The following is an 18,124-nucleotide window of genomic DNA, read 5'->3' on the forward strand; positions in this document are numbered from 1 at the left end:
CAGAGGAAGATTGCTTGGAAGAAAAGCAAGTGTTTCGTTTTGGCGACAATGGAAAGCTATTTGCTCGCATTGAGCTTTGGTGAGGAAAACACATTCCTTAGCCAAGGTTGAAGACTAGGGCACGTGTTAGATCATTGTTTTATAATGAATATATATATTTATTTACAGGGAATATCTTTGGTAGTCTCCAAAACTACTGGTGCCCTTTGTGTTTTAGGTACGTGGATAATAATATTTTAATTTTTTTATATGATAGTGTACATTGTAGTTATAATATGCATCCCACCAGTTTTTGGGAATATTAAAATAATTTATGGTGCTGAAATCAGAGTTCAAATATATTGTCTCATACACATAAAAAAATATATATGCACGTGCATAACAAATTCTTTGAAATATGTTTTCTACATCGTAAATTATTCAAAATTTTACAAAAACGGGTAGGATGCCTGATATCACTAAAATGTACATTGTTATATAAATTAATTACAATTATAACCGCCCACTTACCAAAAACCAAGGGAATGCACTGATAATCCCTTTTTAAGGGAGACTACCAAAAAAATTTACTATATAATTGATCTAATCCATGCAATTTTTATTTATTTATTTGTTAAATATCATTTTTTACACAATCCAAATTCTATTGTGTCCTCTCCTCTGGGTGGGAAATCACAGAGGATGTATACTTTTAAAAAAATACATAAATATGATTTTTTTTTTCAATTTTTATGGGGATTTGACTTTTCCCCCTTTCTTTTGCTTTCTTTTTTATTTTCACTTAAAAGTTAATGTTATGGGATTATTTTCCCATAAATTTGCAAAAAAAAAAAAAGTAATTTTGTCATATTTTTAATGAGTGTTATGCTTTTTTATTTTGAGGGTAATTTTGCTATTTTATTAAATTTTTTAAATCAGTTTATTGTTTTTATTTATTTTTAATTCAGAATATATATATATATATATTCACATATATTTTACATATTTTAATATTACATAATTATTCCATTCTTTATTATCATCCATTATTATTTTTGTTGTTATATTTATTTTTTATCTAGTTTTTTTTTTAAATTTTTTCCAGCTTTCTATGTTATGTTTTTTTAATACCTGACTTACTTTTTGCATAATTTTTTTTAATATATGTAAAAAATCTTAAAATATTCTTTTCTTTTTCTGTATGTGTTATTTCAAATGTATATGTGTTAAGTAACTGGTTATCTCACGTTTTCATATATAATTTTTTTTTTAGATCTGAATGTCCCCATTAGGTAACTCATGATGACTTTTGGGGTAACCAGTTACCTATATTCTTTGATTTTTTTTTTATGAGATTTTTAAATTTTTTTTAAAAATAATAAATAGCAGGGTAAATATATAATAAAATTATACAAGTAGTGCATTCACCAATTTAGTCTGCTTTGATTAAAAATTATAAATTACTCGAATGAATTTTTTGAACCAAAAGATGCACACTTTACAAAATCAATGTATTTGGTGAGCTCATTTTATAATAACAACTATGAAGTTAATATATAAAATATGTGTTACAACAAAGTGTATTAAGCAATTCTCAAAAGGGCATAGTTCATGGAGCAACCACAATCCTTCCTGCAACTTGGTCAATAGTGAGAACACGATTGCAACTCCAAATAGACAAACATTACAAAACAAGAGAAGATGTCATCAATTGCTAACTTGTCAAATATGAAAAAGATGCCCCATATTAAACTAGCACCCACACCAATACAAAAATGAACTGCTTAGACTATTTTAGTGTTAGAAGCAATATAGGATGCAATATATTGCATTGCTTTATCATTCATCTAACACGTGAATATATTATACCAAATTAAAGTATTTAAATTATCAATCCTAATTAGAAAAAATGTCAAGTAAAAAACACAAACTATAAACCTGTAAATTTATGCTACTTTTGTTGGTTTGCTTTCTTGCTTGGAGGATATGGTGATTTATTATTTTGAATTGTAATTGTTATATTTAGGTCAAACTAGTGAAATGTTATTGTGGTGATTATTTTTTGTCATCGCCAATGGTAAGCATTCATTATTTTTGGTCAATTATCCTAAAGCTTAGATTATACATATGTTATTACACACATGAATTATACAAATATAAACTTTTTTAATCGATTGATTCATGCATGTTCAACTAAAAAAACAAAAACTAAGCTATTGCATCATTTCTCAACATAAATTTAGCTTGAACTTTTTTATTCTGGAATAATTAAAGTATGAAGATATCTAAATCATTTTGAATTATTCTTAATAACATATGACTCAAGCAAACCACTACCTTACTGTCATGTTATATAAAATTTCAACTAAAAGCACAAAAACCAAGCGCGGATGCAGCTTACAAAGTATAAAATGAAGTATAACCTACTACAAACATGTAACAAAAAAACTTTTAAATGCACACAACAATAAAAAAGGGATGTTTAGCATTATTTTTTAATGCTAAAGAATAGTGAAGTCAGTTATTGCAACAATATTTTTCTTGATTTATGTGTGGAACAAGACTGAGTTGTTTGTTTGGAGCTTCATTGGTGGTCTTCCTTTGGCTATTTGGTAAGAAATTTCAATCTCTGTTATTGTTTCCTTTATCTCCTGTTTTATCAATTCTATCATGTCTTCAAAGAACAACTTGGTAGAATTAACATTCCAATCATTATGTACCCTTGATACTCATTGTTTTTCATTTTATATGCCTCCAAATTGTACCAATGAAGTCGTGTTGTCCATATCTGCAAATTTGGGCAATAATTAACTAATTAGTAGAGGTAGCTGGTTGCTTTTTCATGTATTTTTTAATTTCTGTGGTAAGGGTAACTGGTTAATATTTTATTATATTTTTTCAGTTTCAGTTTTGTTCAGGTAACTGGTTACTTTTATTATTGTATTTTTGTGATTATTGTTTATTGTGTTAAGGGGTACTAGTTAAGGTAGCTGGTTACCTATTCATTGTATTTTTATGATTATGATTAAGTTGATGTTTATAAGCTCAATAAACTGAATTTGAAATGGGGAATTATTTTAAGAATCTATATCCAATGTTTCTCTTTCTTTTGCTTTTTTTTCTTTAGAATCTAATTAATCTGGAGCAAGTGTGGATGATCCAATCTCTTATTAGTCTGCAGAGACCTAAAACAAGCACTAGAGTTGGTGGTTTCTTTGTTACATTCTTGGTGGCCTATGTACATGCTATGTCGAATACTAGTATCAATTCTATATATTAAGATCTTGGTGATTTTGTCTATTTTCTAGGTACACTATTCTTGTTCATACTAATACTACTCCAAATGGTTTGCTATTGTCTCAAAACTAACATATATGTTACAGATGTTTAAGCTTAAGATGGCAGCATCACTAGACCTAAGAGAGCTATAATTAACAAGCTAGTTAGGTGGATGTTTACAAGGTAACTAACTACCTAGTTGTTATTATTGTTTTAGTAGTTATCCTTATGCAATCTGTTCTTTATTTTCAAGATTCTATTATCAAATCATGTGTATTCAAAATACAAAATTCTAGATTCTCATCTCATTTTTTCAATTTATTCATAGGAAAAGTAAGTATATTCATTTCATTTTAATTTAGGGTAGGTACTCATTTGGTATCCAGTATTTTTTCAAAGTATCATTTTAATACCCTTGAATACGACTAATTATTAACTGGTACCCTGTAATTATAAAATCGATTAAAAAATGTACTTTTTTGATCGAATTTGATCAACAAATTTTTTATAATGATTGTATTTCCCTTGGTTTTAATAAATTAAGTAATTTTAATTTTTTTAACATTATAAAAATATTAAAAATTATTTTAATTAAAACAAAATAAACTATTTTTTTTCATTTTCGTCTCTCCCCCTCTATTTCCCCGACTCTCTCTCTCCCTCTTTCTTCTTCTCCACCTCTCTCTCCGTCAACTGTTATTCTCATTCTTTTTCTTCTCCACTTCATGTTTAGATCGTCGTTGTTGACCTGTGAAATTGAACAATGGTCGTATGTACAGTATACGACACATTTTGAACGAAATGAATATAATATACGATAGAGTACAAATATCTTAAATAAAAACAAAGAAATTTTATAGTGGTTCAACCCTGTTCTGATGAACAGTAATAACCTAATCCACTTAGTCTTTGATATTGAATCACTCGACAGACAATTACACGGACGAACTGAAGTATTCACTCGTCACCAATTTGCCCATAGTTTCTCCCCAGAAAATATCTCTCTCAAAATCATTCCCCCAAAAAAGATCTCCTTTATGAAGCCCTGGGTTCTTTATTTATAGTACCCAGGGGCTGTTACATGATCAGTAATACTGGGGATCGTGGTTTGGCACACGATCATTGTGAGTGGAGACATGTGTCCACCTCCCCATGACTATGAGATCGTGGGTCTTCTCGTTGTTTCTCTGTATCGTGGTTGATGATGCATGATTTAAACCTTTGGAAAAATGTTAAGTCTTGGTTGGTCTATGAGACTTAGGTGCTAGGCTCGATGACCCTCTGAGTGCTAGGCCTGTTGATCTTCTGGGTGCTAGGCTTGTTGATCTCAGCTTGAACGAGCCTGAACTTGATCCAGTGAAGTGTATTTGGGAGTTTAGGCCGACCACCCTATGAAGAATAGGGTGGGCCGACCACCCATGTGGCTCTTGAGTATGTTAGGCCGACCACCCCTAGGGACTATGGCCAAGCCGACCACCCCTCGAGGGTTTAGGGGACTGGTCGACTTCCCTATAGGTCCTGGACCTATCTTTTTTGCTCATTGGTCTTTTTTCAATACTTTTTTGTTTTTCCCTAACTTGTGATGTCACGTGTCGCTTTCTCATTCGCCACGTCATCTCTTGATTTTTGAGGGATAACATTTACCCCCAAGTTTTTGAGGGATAACATTTACCCCCCAAGTTTATCGTAATGTGTTCAATATTACAGTAAATTTGATTTGGCTCGATAAACATATCGTAGCAGTACTCTAACAACAAAATTCCTCGGGACATTACGTAGTACTTTTATCAACTATCAATAATTTGCTCGACATGTATTTTTCAAGGATAATTGTAATTCCTAAAAAACAAATTATACATTTTAAGGAGTTTTTAAGTCCTAAAAATATAATATATTTTTCTAGGAGTTTTGGAGTCCTAAAAATATAATATATTTTTCAAAGAGTTTTGAAGTCCTAACAATATAATATATTTTTCAAAGAGTTTTGAAGTCCTAAAAACATAATATATTTTTCAAGGATATTAATTCCTAAAAATACAAAATATTTTTCAAGGAATTTGAATTCCTAAAAATATAAGATATTTTTCAAGGAATTTGAATTTTTAACAATACTAAATATTTTCCAAGGATTTTGAATTCCTAACAATATGGTTAGCCTAAGAGGCTATAAGTAGAGACTCATTCATCACATTCTCAAACCCATGCGCCTAGACTGTTGGGTATTCTAAGCGTGATTATCCAATTCTTCATCAACTATGTATATCTTCACTTGGGTAAGTATTTTCTCCTCATCTTCACATCATTTAATTTAAATGTGCTTAGATTTAGTAGAAATACTTTGAATCTTTGATAAATTTGTTTGAATCTCTTGCTTTTCTCTGCCTTTATTCAAAACCACTAACTTGTCTGAACCAAAAACCTGTTTTTAATAAAAAATTTGCTTGATCCTTGCCTCTTTCTACGTGATGCTTTAGGGTTTAGAGGTCAGTAGGCCGACCACCTTCAGATTCACTAGCCTGGCGATTTCCAGGCTTGTATGACCCTAATCTAGGCCGACCACTCTTGAGATTCACTACCCTAGGCAATTTTCAAGTTTGTAAAACCCTAGGCCGACCACCCTTAAGTTTCCTTGGCTTGGGCGATTTTGAGGCTTATAAAAATTAGGGTTGGGCAATTTTCAAGGCTTCACATTTAAGCATAGGCGACTTCCAGGTTTTCAGATCCAGGCATAGGCGATTTCCAGGTTTGTAAATTCCATCATGGGCCGACCACCCCTAGGGTTTTCCATGCCTTGTGCGATTTCTAGGCCTACATATCCCATCATGGGCTGACCGGCTCTAGGGCTTCCCTTAGCTTGGGCGATTTCCAGACTTGTGAAGTTCATCATGGGTTGACCACCCCTAGGGCTTCCTTAGCCTGGGCGATTTCCAGGCTTATAGACCCTATGATTGGGCGATTTCTAGGGTTACAAAATTCAACTCTAGACTACATTCCCTATGTCCTGGGCGATTTCCAGGGTTCCCAGGCCTGGGTGGTCGGCCCAAACCTTAGCATAGGCCACCCACCATATTTCCAAGGATCCAAGATCTAGGGTGGTCGGCCCAACCATAGGCCGTCCACCTAGGACCCTAAAAAAAAATTCCTTCGCTTTCTTCAGTTTTGCTCCTTAGTAGTGGATATGCCCTAAGCTATTGACTTCATTATGTTTATATACTAACTTTACTCTTTATTTTTCTTTGTTATAGATGTCCAGCTCCTCTTCGTTAGATAAGTCTATAAGTGAGCGTACTCCACGGGAGTTCTTGGAAAGGGTGAAAAGGATTCTCCCTGACTCCGCCTTATATTTATTTAGTGAGGAATATTTCTTGAAAAGGTATAGCCCAATGGCAAGAGTAATATAGACAACTTGGCAACCCTTCGAAGATAATCCTCATATTTCCAGGCACATCACTCAGGGTTCTTCGCCTGGCTTTTCTCAGCATAGTACTCCCCGTGGCTCTCAGGGCACATCTCAGCGAAGTCATTCTTCTCAGCAGAGTTTGTCTCGTTAGCAAAACTCCTTGCAACACCCTTGCATTGAGATACCATTCAGGTTCCCCATCACTCTTCTTCTCAACAAGAACATACTGAGGGCTCTCATCGCCAGGCTACTCATCCTCAGGAGCATTCTATTCACAGGTTTTGGCCTAAGGTGGTTTGCCTTTCTCCCAAGAGCAAGACAGGTTCACCAACTGCGCAGCAGAAGAAGAGACGATAAAAAGATTTCCATTCATCAGATTCTGGGGCCACCTTTGTTAATGAAATCATATGGAAACCGGTTGAGAAGCCTTGCCCTACTGATTACAAGGTGGTTTGGTTCGAAGGGGCTGGCTCTGACATGACTGAAGAGAAGGTAAAGAACTTATGGAAGACCTTTGACCTCTCTGGTGTTTCTATTACTATCCCTGGTCCAGATGACAGAGCTGAGGACCCCCTGCACCTGTACACGTTCTGCCATCAAGTCTGGCACCCTACTTCCTCTTCATCCATATTTCTTGAGTGTGGCAGATTATTTTAGTATTAGTCCCTCGCAGTTGGCTCCCAAGGTGATCTTGGTGTTATCTGCATTGTACATTGTCTATCATTGTAGAAAATGGTCTGCTTCATTACCTCATGTGATCCATTACTTATTTGATCTAAAGACGAACCCTTCTCAGCAACTTGTGGTACTTTCACTTCCACCATCATACGAGCGAGGGTACTAACACCTTCTTGGAGGAGATCTTTGGAAATAGCAAGGCGTTTAGATATGCCGACAACTATTTCTTCACTAAGGATGCAAAGGCCAACTACTCTAAGTTTAAACACGTCGGGTCATTTTATAGATCGCTCCCGACCCAGGCTATGATTGTTAGGGCTAAGGCGTTGATTACCATGACCCTTGAGGAGAAGAATGTCAAGACCCTCGTTACTTTAGAGAACCTTAGGAAGGTCGGGCTGTTTCCTTCTACTATCGTCGATGTTCCGGATGAAGAGGGTCCTAAGCCCGTGAACGCCATAGACTCCCCGGTACCTATTCATATCGAGGGGTACCTTCTATGCTCGTGCTAGTTGTACAAGAGGGTGATGAGGTGGGTGCATCCGTGCACTCACTGCTTGCTTCAAATGATTTTGATGAACCCACGTTCGAACATGAATCTCATTCAGAAGGTTTGACACTTTTATCATCTTTACTTTATGTTTCATTTGTATTTTATATCCCGCTAATATTTGATATTCTTTTGCAGGTTCAGATATGTTCGGCTTTGTTCACACCCAACAAAGGCCGACTCCAACCGAGACTAGCCCTTCAGCGGCCAAGAGGGTCAGGGTTGAGGCTGAGTCAATAATGGAGGCTCCTCCCGAGGTGCCTCCTCTGACTCCTTTGGCATCTAGTTTTGACACAGAGGTAGAGCCATCCTTGCCTATGCCGGTTCCTCCCAGTATTATTGGTGCGGGTGCCTCCTCTTTTGCGCCTACTCCCTTATCTGAGCCACACCAGCCTGCCATACGGAATTTAGGTGCCATCATGGACCAAGCGTCCCATCTGGAGCAGACGACAATGGGATTAAGAATGAGGACTTGAGCACCATCCTAACGAAGTCACTCCTTGACATTCAGAGTGTAAGTCCTCTATAGTTTTTTTTTTCTTCTGGTTAACCTGTGTACCGACATTATCTAACACTTGTATGTTTTTTGCAGGCGTTTATGTTGGTCTCCCATGTCCGTGATAGGTCTATAGAGTATGCCTCTATGCTTCCCAACCTTCATTCTGAGCTTGAAGCTGTTCGCCATGAGGTGCGGGACCTTAGGCACGTTCTTGGCTCTAGGGATGCAGACATTGCTTTGAAAGATGAAGAGACCAGCACTCTCCGCAGTATCATGGAGCTTAAATAGCAGGAAGTGACCGAGTTGACTCTCAGGGTATCCCAGATGGAGGAGAAACTTGTCGATCAGCTCAAACAGTCTGAAGCTGAGAAACAAAAGCTGACTACCGACGTGGATCAACTGTGGAAGGATGCTCTTGTCAAGAAGGAGCAAGAGGTCAATGCTGCACGGGACAAGGCTTGAGAGGAGTATTCAGAGACAAATTTCACTTGCTTCTACTTGATCTGGAAGTCCAACAAAGATCTGAACTTGGATTTCCTTCCCGAGAAGATACGAGCGAAGGAGCTTAGGAAGTGTCTAGCTCGTGAGGCTGTCAAAGCTCAGGGTAGTCTTTCAGATGATACTCCTCACCCTAGTTAGTCTTCTTTTGGTCTCTTACTCTGTCTTTCCTTTTGCGCCCTTGTTGGGGCACCTTGTACTTGACAATTTTTACATATGACATTTTATGCCTTTATATTTTTTTGTTATGAGTACTCAATGTATTGATTGAAAATTTGTATTTCCAATGCTTACTAAGTATGTCAACTCACAACCCTCATTGGTTCAGGTATCAATATACTCTGAACACATGTATTTCACGTGCTATACTAACCTTACTCCTTTACGCTTTTCATGCTAACAACCATGGTAATGTGAGTAGTACAATACTTCACCAAGTACCATGGACAAAACAGTCAGGTCAACCACCCCATAAGGGACTTGGCTAGGAGTCTCCCCACCAATGTCTTTTTGTTTTTGCTTTTTGCACTTTCGGAACATATGTTGAACAAATGTCTTAGAAAAACTTGAGATTGCTTAGTACTTAAGGTCACGTCCTCATTCCTTGTGTGTACTCAAATCGATATGTACTATATGCCCCCAAGTGATCATAAGTTTAAAAGCCTTGGTCACTTGCTACTTGATCATGCCTTGCTTTGAGCGTTTAGACACATAGTACTATCATTTTCACCCAATGATGCAAGTAGCAAATGCTTGTCCCTCATTGGTAGTCGGGTGATGGTTTCATATTCAGTAGTAATGATACCTATACACAGATGTAGATTGTGTAGCAAGTGTCGATCACGATCTACGTAATCTCTCGTGTACTCGTTATAATGATTGTAGACAGAAGTGTCTAAGTTGGACCAACCGGGTCTAGATGGGCGAATCGAGCCTGTAACGAGTCTTAGATCAAATTATCACTCGGTCCCTCAAGGACCATATTCGATTATGATCCGATGATAGCGACTGGTCTTCGAACCAGTCTTTTTTGTTATCGTATGTGTCAATAGGTTCCTCAAGAACCAGGATCAAACGTGATCAAATAATGGTGACTGGTCATCGGACCAGTCTCTTTTGTTGATCATATAGGTCGATAGGTTCCTCAAGAACCAAGATTGAACATGATCAAATAAATTGGCGACAAGGTCCTCAGACCAGTCTCTTGTTTGGATCATATGGGTCGATAGGCTTCTCAAGAACCTAGATCGAACATGATCCATAATTTGACAACAAGTTCCTAGGACCTATCTCTATTGTTGATCGTGTGGTCAATAGGTTCCTCAAGAACCAAGACTTAACATGATCAAGTAAATTGGCGACAAGGTCCTCGAACCAATCTCTTGCTTGGATCGTATGGGTCGATAGGCTTCTCAAGAACCAAGATCGAACATGATCCATAATTTGACGACAAGGTCCTAGGACCTGTCTCTCTTGTTGATTATAATTTAAAGAATTAAGAGAAACTTAAGAAATTAAATTCATTCATTCATTGAAGCATAATGGTTGTTACATAGATAATTTGAAAATACTACATTTGCAAATTAAAACTTATGTCGTTGTTGAATAGCTTCACTGATAGTACCGGCGGAGGTGTTCTCCATTCCAGTAGTTTTTTATTAGTTCTCCATTCAGTTGAGCTATCTTCTACGTCCCTGGTGGGATCACCTCCTCCACAAGGTATGGCCATTCCCAACCCTTTGCAACTCCCAGGGTCTCCATATTTATAGGAGAGGGCACCTGGGGGCTGGCACGGGGGGTCATCCCGTGACCTTCTTACCCATCATGTCACTTCTGTGACATTCATGATTAATTCCTAAAACCTGACAAATGAAGTGTGGTCTAATCAATAGGTAAGGGGGATAATGGGCCGCACGGCCCAACCCAGTCGTGGGTGCCTGAACACGCACGTTTATTCTGCGTGTCAGAGAATTCAGGGATATATCAGACACGTGATGTCTGATATATGCACGTTTACATTGCGTGGTTGACTTTATAAGGGGTCTAGCTGCCAACTCAAGCTCGTACCTCGAGCTGGATGTCTTCTTAGCCCGCGGTGTCCATACTTCTGACCCGACTCCTTAGTAACCTTAGTAAGCCTTTGGTTACCTCGAGCTGAAGAGGTGGGACCTGGTAACAACAGCTACGGGCGATATATAATTATGCCATTTCTCAGCTCGCTAATAGGCCGTGTATAATTAGGGCGTACATTTGCCCCCCAAGCCCCTGCTTGTGGCACATGACGTCACCTGGGGCCACAGTGGGGGATTTTAGGCTTCTTTGTGGACTCCTCACATTCCGCCCATTACGTAGGCGTCGAATACGTGGAGCATCGTGGTTGGTGACGGTACGTCTTTCGAGAACCGCATTAAATGGCCTAGCCTATACCCGGCCGTCGTTTCACTTTTCGAGTAGTGATCCTCGTATCCTACATCAAGGCAATCCAACGACCCTCCTCATTTGGCCTCTTACGTATATAAAAGGGGTGGCCACCCCTCGCATGGGCCACCCATTTATTTGAAAGTTTTCTCATTTCTTCATCTTCTCAGTCTCAAAAAACCCTCTCTTTCTTCCAGTTACTGTTCCCATCGTTCCGGAAGTTCAAGCACGATAGCTCCTTTGAGGCTTTGGCACCAGCAATTTCAACAGGACTCCAACCCATACAACCCTTTCAGCCTCATCACAGCAAAACATTCTGTAAGTTCTTCGCTTGTGCATGCTTTAAATTTCTTCTTTACTGTTGCTTAGGTAAATTGTTTCTGTAGCCGCATGCAGTATTTTGCTGGTTTTTTGTGGGTATGATAGGCGTAGGTTTTTATTCTAATGCATCGACCGTAGAAAAAACCATTTAGGAGTACGACTCAAAGGGTACACTTTCTGGGGAAATTTTATGGGTATAATTTTTGTATGCCTGCTTGAAATAACCAGCTTTTAGGGTGCAAAACTGGGTAGCTTAGGGGACACGCTTCACAGGCGGTTTCACACTGTTTGCCTACTAAAACTTTCCTTCCAAGGAAAACTTTTACCCTGACCCTCCTGACACACGGATTTTGAGTAATCGGGGATCCGTTGGGAGCACAGGCGCGTGTTCATAGAACTGCGTGGTCTCACTCTCCACGGGTTGAGATTACCTCAGCCCGTGTAAAGGAAACACTTCGCGTCAGATTCTTTCTTATGCTTAGGTCGCCCTTTCTAAATTTTCTTCTTTTGTTCGTTAGGCGACCAGATGGGACCAAAGAAGCACGCCCCCAAGAAGACTGCTGGCAGCTCGTCTTCTCAGCAAGCCAAAGGAAAGGAGGTGGTCACGGACTCTCCAATCCCCGTTTTCGGTCCAGCCATGGAGCAGGAGCTTGAGGTGGGGCCCGATGCTTTCTTCGAGGCCGAGAGGATCATCTCGAAGGTCACCTCCCAGGGGAAATTGAATAAGATATTCCTTGCCCACAATATTGAGATTGGGAGGGGCGCCCTAGATGCCCGACCTCCCCTAGAAGGCGAGCGGAGCTGCACGCCACCCGATGAGGAATACGTGGCCTGGAGCGATGAGCACTTCAAGGCTGGGGCCTTCCTTTGGCTGGACCAGTACTTTGCGGATTTTCTTAATTACGTGAAGCTGGCTCCTTTCCAGCTCCCCCCTAACTCATACCGTTTGTTAGCGGGGTTGAGATACTAATTCCTGAAGCAGGAATGGGAGGTCCCCACCTCGGCGGATATCCTATACTTCTTCTGCCTCAAGGCCAGCCCGGAGCAGAGGGGGCGAGGCGACGGGTTCTACTATCTTACCCGTTTTCCAAATTCGGCAGCGGTCATCGAGCTGCCCATCCACCCCAACGACTTTAAAGACCAGTTCTTCATGTCCAAGGGGTTTCACAACTGCGAACATCATTATTTCAACCGCCCTTGTAAGTATCTTCTACTATTAGCTCGTAAGTTGATTACTGATTAGCTTCTTTTTTTAGTTCCTGATCTAGAAACCATCATGCAGCCATTTTTGCGAGGACGGCCAAGTTCGTGACCCTCGGGGGTCAATACGAGACATTGGCGGGGCTGCCCCCCAGCGAAAAGGACTATCGCCAGCTCGTGTCCGACGAGACGATGCTGGCGTGCAAGCTAATCTCTCTAGGCCAGACTCTGGCCTTGAGGAGACCGCGGGGCCTCCATCCAGCTCGTGAGATGGCGCCCATCCTTGAGGATGAGGCCGCGGGAGAAGAAGAGGATGAGGAGGACGAGGTGCCCCTCGTGCGGCGGAAGCGGGCGCTGGAGGTCGCCCAAGAAACAGACGTGGAGAGGGCTCGGTCCGGAGCAACAGCCGGCCCCTCCAGGCAAGGTAATCCTTATATGCTTAGGGACTTAGATAGGGCCACCGCAGACCTTCGGCAAGCTAGGTTCAATCCCAGCCAGCTCGTTCATCGCCATCGAAATGACCCGGACCGAGACATAACCTTACTCCAATGCGTCGACTAGCACGTGCTGGGGTATTACATGAGCCTCCCTAGGGGTACTGTAGTCGTAGATAATACCCTAGCATATAGGTCGGCCTTTTTTTAGGAGTACGGGACCAACCTTCGGTTGTGGCTCTCCCTCCGGGAGGGTGTAGTAGCTCTGGGTCTTAGGCAGTAGGTAGAAGAGTCTAGTCCTGAGCCAGATTCGGACCCAGAGCCTCTTCCAACCCGCGAAGTCGTTATCTTAGACTCCCCTACTGCAACTCCGGGGCCGGTGGTCATGACTATAGATTCCTCCTCTATCTCGGAGGGTAGGAACCCTTCCTCTGGGGCCTCCGGGCCCATGGTGAAAAAGCTCCAGCTGGCGAAGAAAGCCTTCGGGACTAGCTCCAAGTCCCCTGCAAAGGGGAAAAACCAAGCCCCGGCTACCCAGGAGAAAGTGCCTCCACCCCTTCCTGCAATGGAGAAGATGCCCCCACCTCCTATGCTAGCTCCCGCCTATGTTCAGGAAATGGAGGTGCCCCCCGGGACCTTGTCGACCACAACCCCCGAGGTGCGCATCTCAGTGAATCCCCGGGCCTTGGAGAAGATCCCCGATGTCTTTCGGGGGACGGTCTACGAGACAGCGAGCTACACCGTGGATCATTATTACAATGCCGCCGAGAGGGACCTGCGGGCAATCGAGACAAGGAGCCCGGAGAACGTGATGGAGTCTTCGCTGGGGATGGCTCTCACAGTAAGTTGGTCTTGCCATTGGTATTCCTTGCTCGTATGCATCACATGTTAGTTGTTTTTTTTTCCTAAGGCAGTTGCCTTATTATCTTTTGGTCTTGCAAGGTGCCTTGGCTCTCCACCGGAGCATATCCTGATCTAGGGCCAGGCTCAAGGACATGAGGGGCGAGCATTAGACTGCTTTGGCCGCCCTTAAGACTGCCCAAAAGCAGGAACAGGATGCCGAGGATGCCATGGCGACTATGCAGGCTGAGCTAGACGCATCTCGACCTAAGCTGCAGGAGGCCGAGGCTACCAAGACCGCCCTAGCCACTGTGAGGACTGAGCTCGAGGAGGCCAGGGCCGCTCGGGCCGCACTGGATGCCGTAAAAGCCGAGGCCGAGGAGGCCAAGGCCGCCCTGGCGACGGAGAGGGTAGCTTCCAGCTCCTCCATGGAGGCTATGCTGTACCACTGTTGGGTCTTCAACCTAGATGGTGACTTCTCCTTTCTGAGGGCGGACGCATGGGAGTCCTTCCTGGAGAAGTTCAAAGCTCGCCTTCAACAAGAGGCACCCTCTGAGACCGGGGAGACTTCAACAGCCGCTGAGTAGGAGGGTGAGGTGGTGACCTCATCGGAGCAGCCTGGCGGGGCCTAAGACTTCTCTTTTCTTTTTACCATTCAAACATTTTTTTTTGTAACTTTGTATTATGAGGTTTTCTGACCTCGAGACAATTGGTTTTATCAACTTTATTCTTAATTGATTTACATCCTTTTGCCTCTATCTCATTTCTCTTTTAATACTCTTAGTTTATGTTGGTGCTGTGATTGACATTTTATGCTTTTCTAGGAAAAAACATGCTAATCAATTTTGAACCAACTTCTAAGACAAGTCCTGGTTGTATCCTGGACATTAATTTAAGAACATAGTTCGTGTTAATTTTTAATTAATATCTCGTGCTTTTTAAGAAAGATAACGATCGATCAATTTGAATTAACTTCCAAGTTTTTAGGACCTGGTTACATCCAGGATGTTAATTTGAAAACTTAGTTCCCATTAATTCTTGATTAATAGCTTGTGCTTTTTAAGAAAAACACCGATCAATCAATTTGAATTAACTTCTAAGTTTTATGACCTGGTTACATCCAGGACGTCAATTTGAAAACTTAGTTCACGTTAATTCTTGATTAATATCTTGTGCTTTTTAAGAAAAACACCGATCAATCAATTTGAATTAACTTCTAAGTTTTAGGACCTGGTTACATCCAGGACGTTGATTTGAAAACTTAGTTTGCGTTAATCCTTTATCAATATCTCATGCTTTTTAAGAAAAACACCAATCAATCAATTTGAATTAAATTCTAAGTTTTAGGACCTGGTTACATCCAGGATGTTGATTTGAAAACTTAGTTCGCGTTAATCCTTTATCAATATCTCGTGCCTTTTAAGAAAAACACTGATCAATCGATTTGAATTAACTTCTTAGTCTTTAAGGTGACTTGGTTGTATCCAGGCACGATATGCCCCCCAAGTAATTAGGAAAGGGTCTTTTGTGGTTACTTGAGATTACATCCACAAATATACACAAAAATGAAAAAAGATTTAATTCTAATTGCTTAATAAACAAAAGATGGTCTTTCTGATTAAGCCTTACAAGGGTATCACTGATAATATTTCTTCAGATGGATTGCGTTCCAAGTTCGTGGGACTACCTTTCCATTAAGCCGAGCTAACTTGTAGGTTCCTTCCTTTATGACCTTGATTATTTGATATGGCCCTTCCCAGTTCGGTCCCAATACTCCGTCTTTGGGATCTTTACTGGCTAAGAAGTCTCTCCTGAGGACCAGGTCGCCAATGCTAAAGGCACGTTTTCTGACCTTTGAGTTGAAATAACGAGTGATCTTTTGATGATAATGCGCGAGCTGGAGCTGTGAATCTTCTCCTCTTTCGTCAATCCGGTCGAGGGATGCGCAGAGCAGTTTGTGATTGCAGTCCTGGTCATATGCCTGGACTTTATGCGAGGCTACCTTTACCTCGACAGGAAGGACTGCCTCACTCCCAAAATCTAGGGAGAAAGGAGTATGACCTATCGGAGTTCGATGCGAGGTCCGGTATGCCCACGGTACCTGGGGGAGCTGTTCTGGCCAGACCCCCTTGGCTTCGTCCAGTCTCTTCTTAAGGCTCGCCTTTAGCATCTTATTGACGGCCTCAACCTTCCCATTTGCCTGGGGATAGGCCATGGAGGAAAAGCTCTTTACAATGTCGTGCCTCTCACAGAATTCAGTGAAGAGGTTGCTGTCGAACTGCGTTCCATTGTCTGATACGATCTTTTTTGGCAGCCCGAACCGATAGATAATGATTTTGACCATGAAGTCGAGGACTCTCTTTGAAGTGATTGTTGCCAATGGTTCTGCCTTTGCCTACTTGGTGAAGTAGTCGATAGCCACCACCACGTAACGGACCCCTCCCTTTCCAGTAGGGAGGGCGCCAACCAAGTCGATTCCCCAGACCGTGAATGGCCACGGGGACGAGATCATCTTCAGGTCGACTGGGGGAGCTCGGGCAACAGTGGCGAATCGCTGGAACTTGTCACATTTCTTGACGTAAGAGATCGAGTCCTTCGACAGAGTGGGCCAGTAATATCCTTGCCTTAAGACCTTCAGGGCCAAGTTTTGCCCCCTAGTGTGCTCTCCGCAGAAACCATCATGCACTTCTTGTAAAATGGTCTTTGCTTCGCCCAGTAGAACGCATCGTAGGAGTGGTAGAGAGTGCCCACATCGCTATAGCATCCCATCTACCACTGTATACCTTGGAGCTTGGTAAAGTACCCGCCTTGCATCATTACGTTCTTCAGGTAACTTTCCTTTGGTGAGATATTCGAAGATGGGGGTCATCCAGGTCGGTCTGGCGTCGATCATCTCGACCTCCGCCCTGACCTCTTCTATGCTTGGTTTCTCCAAGAATTCTACCGATACTAACCCTAAAGTCTCTGTCTCCCCAGAGGTAGCGAGCTTTGCGAGGGCGTCTGCGTTGGCATTCTGCTCCCGAGGTATCTACTCGATTGAGCCCCGTTCGAATGCAGACAACTCGACTTTTACCTTGGCCAGGTAAGCAGCCATCTTGGATCCCCGTGCTTGGTATTCTCCTAGCAGTTGGTTTACCACAAGCTGGGAATCGCTGAAACACTGAACGGAGCTGGCCTTCAGCTCCTGGGCCACCCTTAGCCCGGCCAGTAAAGCTTCGTATTCAGCCTCGTTGTTGGATGCCTTGAATCCAAATCTCAACGCCGAGTGGAATCTATGTCCTTCTGGGGATATCAAAATGATTCCAGCCCTAGAGCCGTTCTCATTAGATGAGCCATCTACGAAGACCTTCCATGATGCCTGGACCAAGGTGGCCAGGGGTGAATTTTCCATAGGATCTTCTCAGAATCCTGTGCATTCTGCCATAAAATCAGCCAGGGCCTGGCTTTTTATTGCAGTTCGCGGAGTGTGCAAAATCTCGAACTGGCTGAGCTCAATAGCCCACTTCAATAAACGACTCGATGCTTCAGGTTTTTGCAAAACCTGCCTTAAAGGTTGATCGGTTATGACATGTATTGAGTGGGATTGGAAATATGGCCTGAGCTTTCGGGAGGACGTGATGAGACAAAAATCCATCTTTTCCATCATCAGATATCGGGATTCAGCTCCGAGAAGCCTCTTGCTGATGTAATAGACTGGTTTTTGAACCCGGTCTTCTTCTCGGACCAATACGGCACTAGCCGCATCTTCTGTGATAGCTAGGTAAAGGAAAAGAGGCTCTCTTGCCATTGGTTTGCACAATACGGGCGGCTCAGCTAGATGTTCTTTCAGGTCGATGAAGGCACGTTCGCACTCCTCTGTCCATTCGAACTTCTTATTCCCCTGGAGCAGGTTGTAGAATGGCAGGCACTTGTTGGTGGATTTAGAAATAAACCAATTGAGGGCCGCCACCCTTCCTGTTAGGCCTTGAACGTCCTTTCACAACCGAGGTGAGGGAAGCTCGAGCAACGACCTGATCTTATCGGGGTTC

General features: G+C 41.8%; 1 pseudogene; it reads right to left on the minus strand.

The window, feature by feature from the left end:
* LOC133832761 (probable galacturonosyltransferase 5) overlaps window positions 1-7,482 on the minus strand; it is a 130,767-nt pseudogene extending 123,285 nt beyond the window's left edge.
* Window positions 7,483-18,124: the final 10,642 nt, after the last annotated feature.

The sequence above is a fragment of the Humulus lupulus genome, chromosome 4, assembly GCF_963169125.1.
Source record: "Humulus lupulus chromosome 4, drHumLupu1.1, whole genome shotgun sequence".
Taxonomy (NCBI): Eukaryota; Viridiplantae; Streptophyta; class Magnoliopsida; order Rosales; family Cannabaceae; genus Humulus; species Humulus lupulus.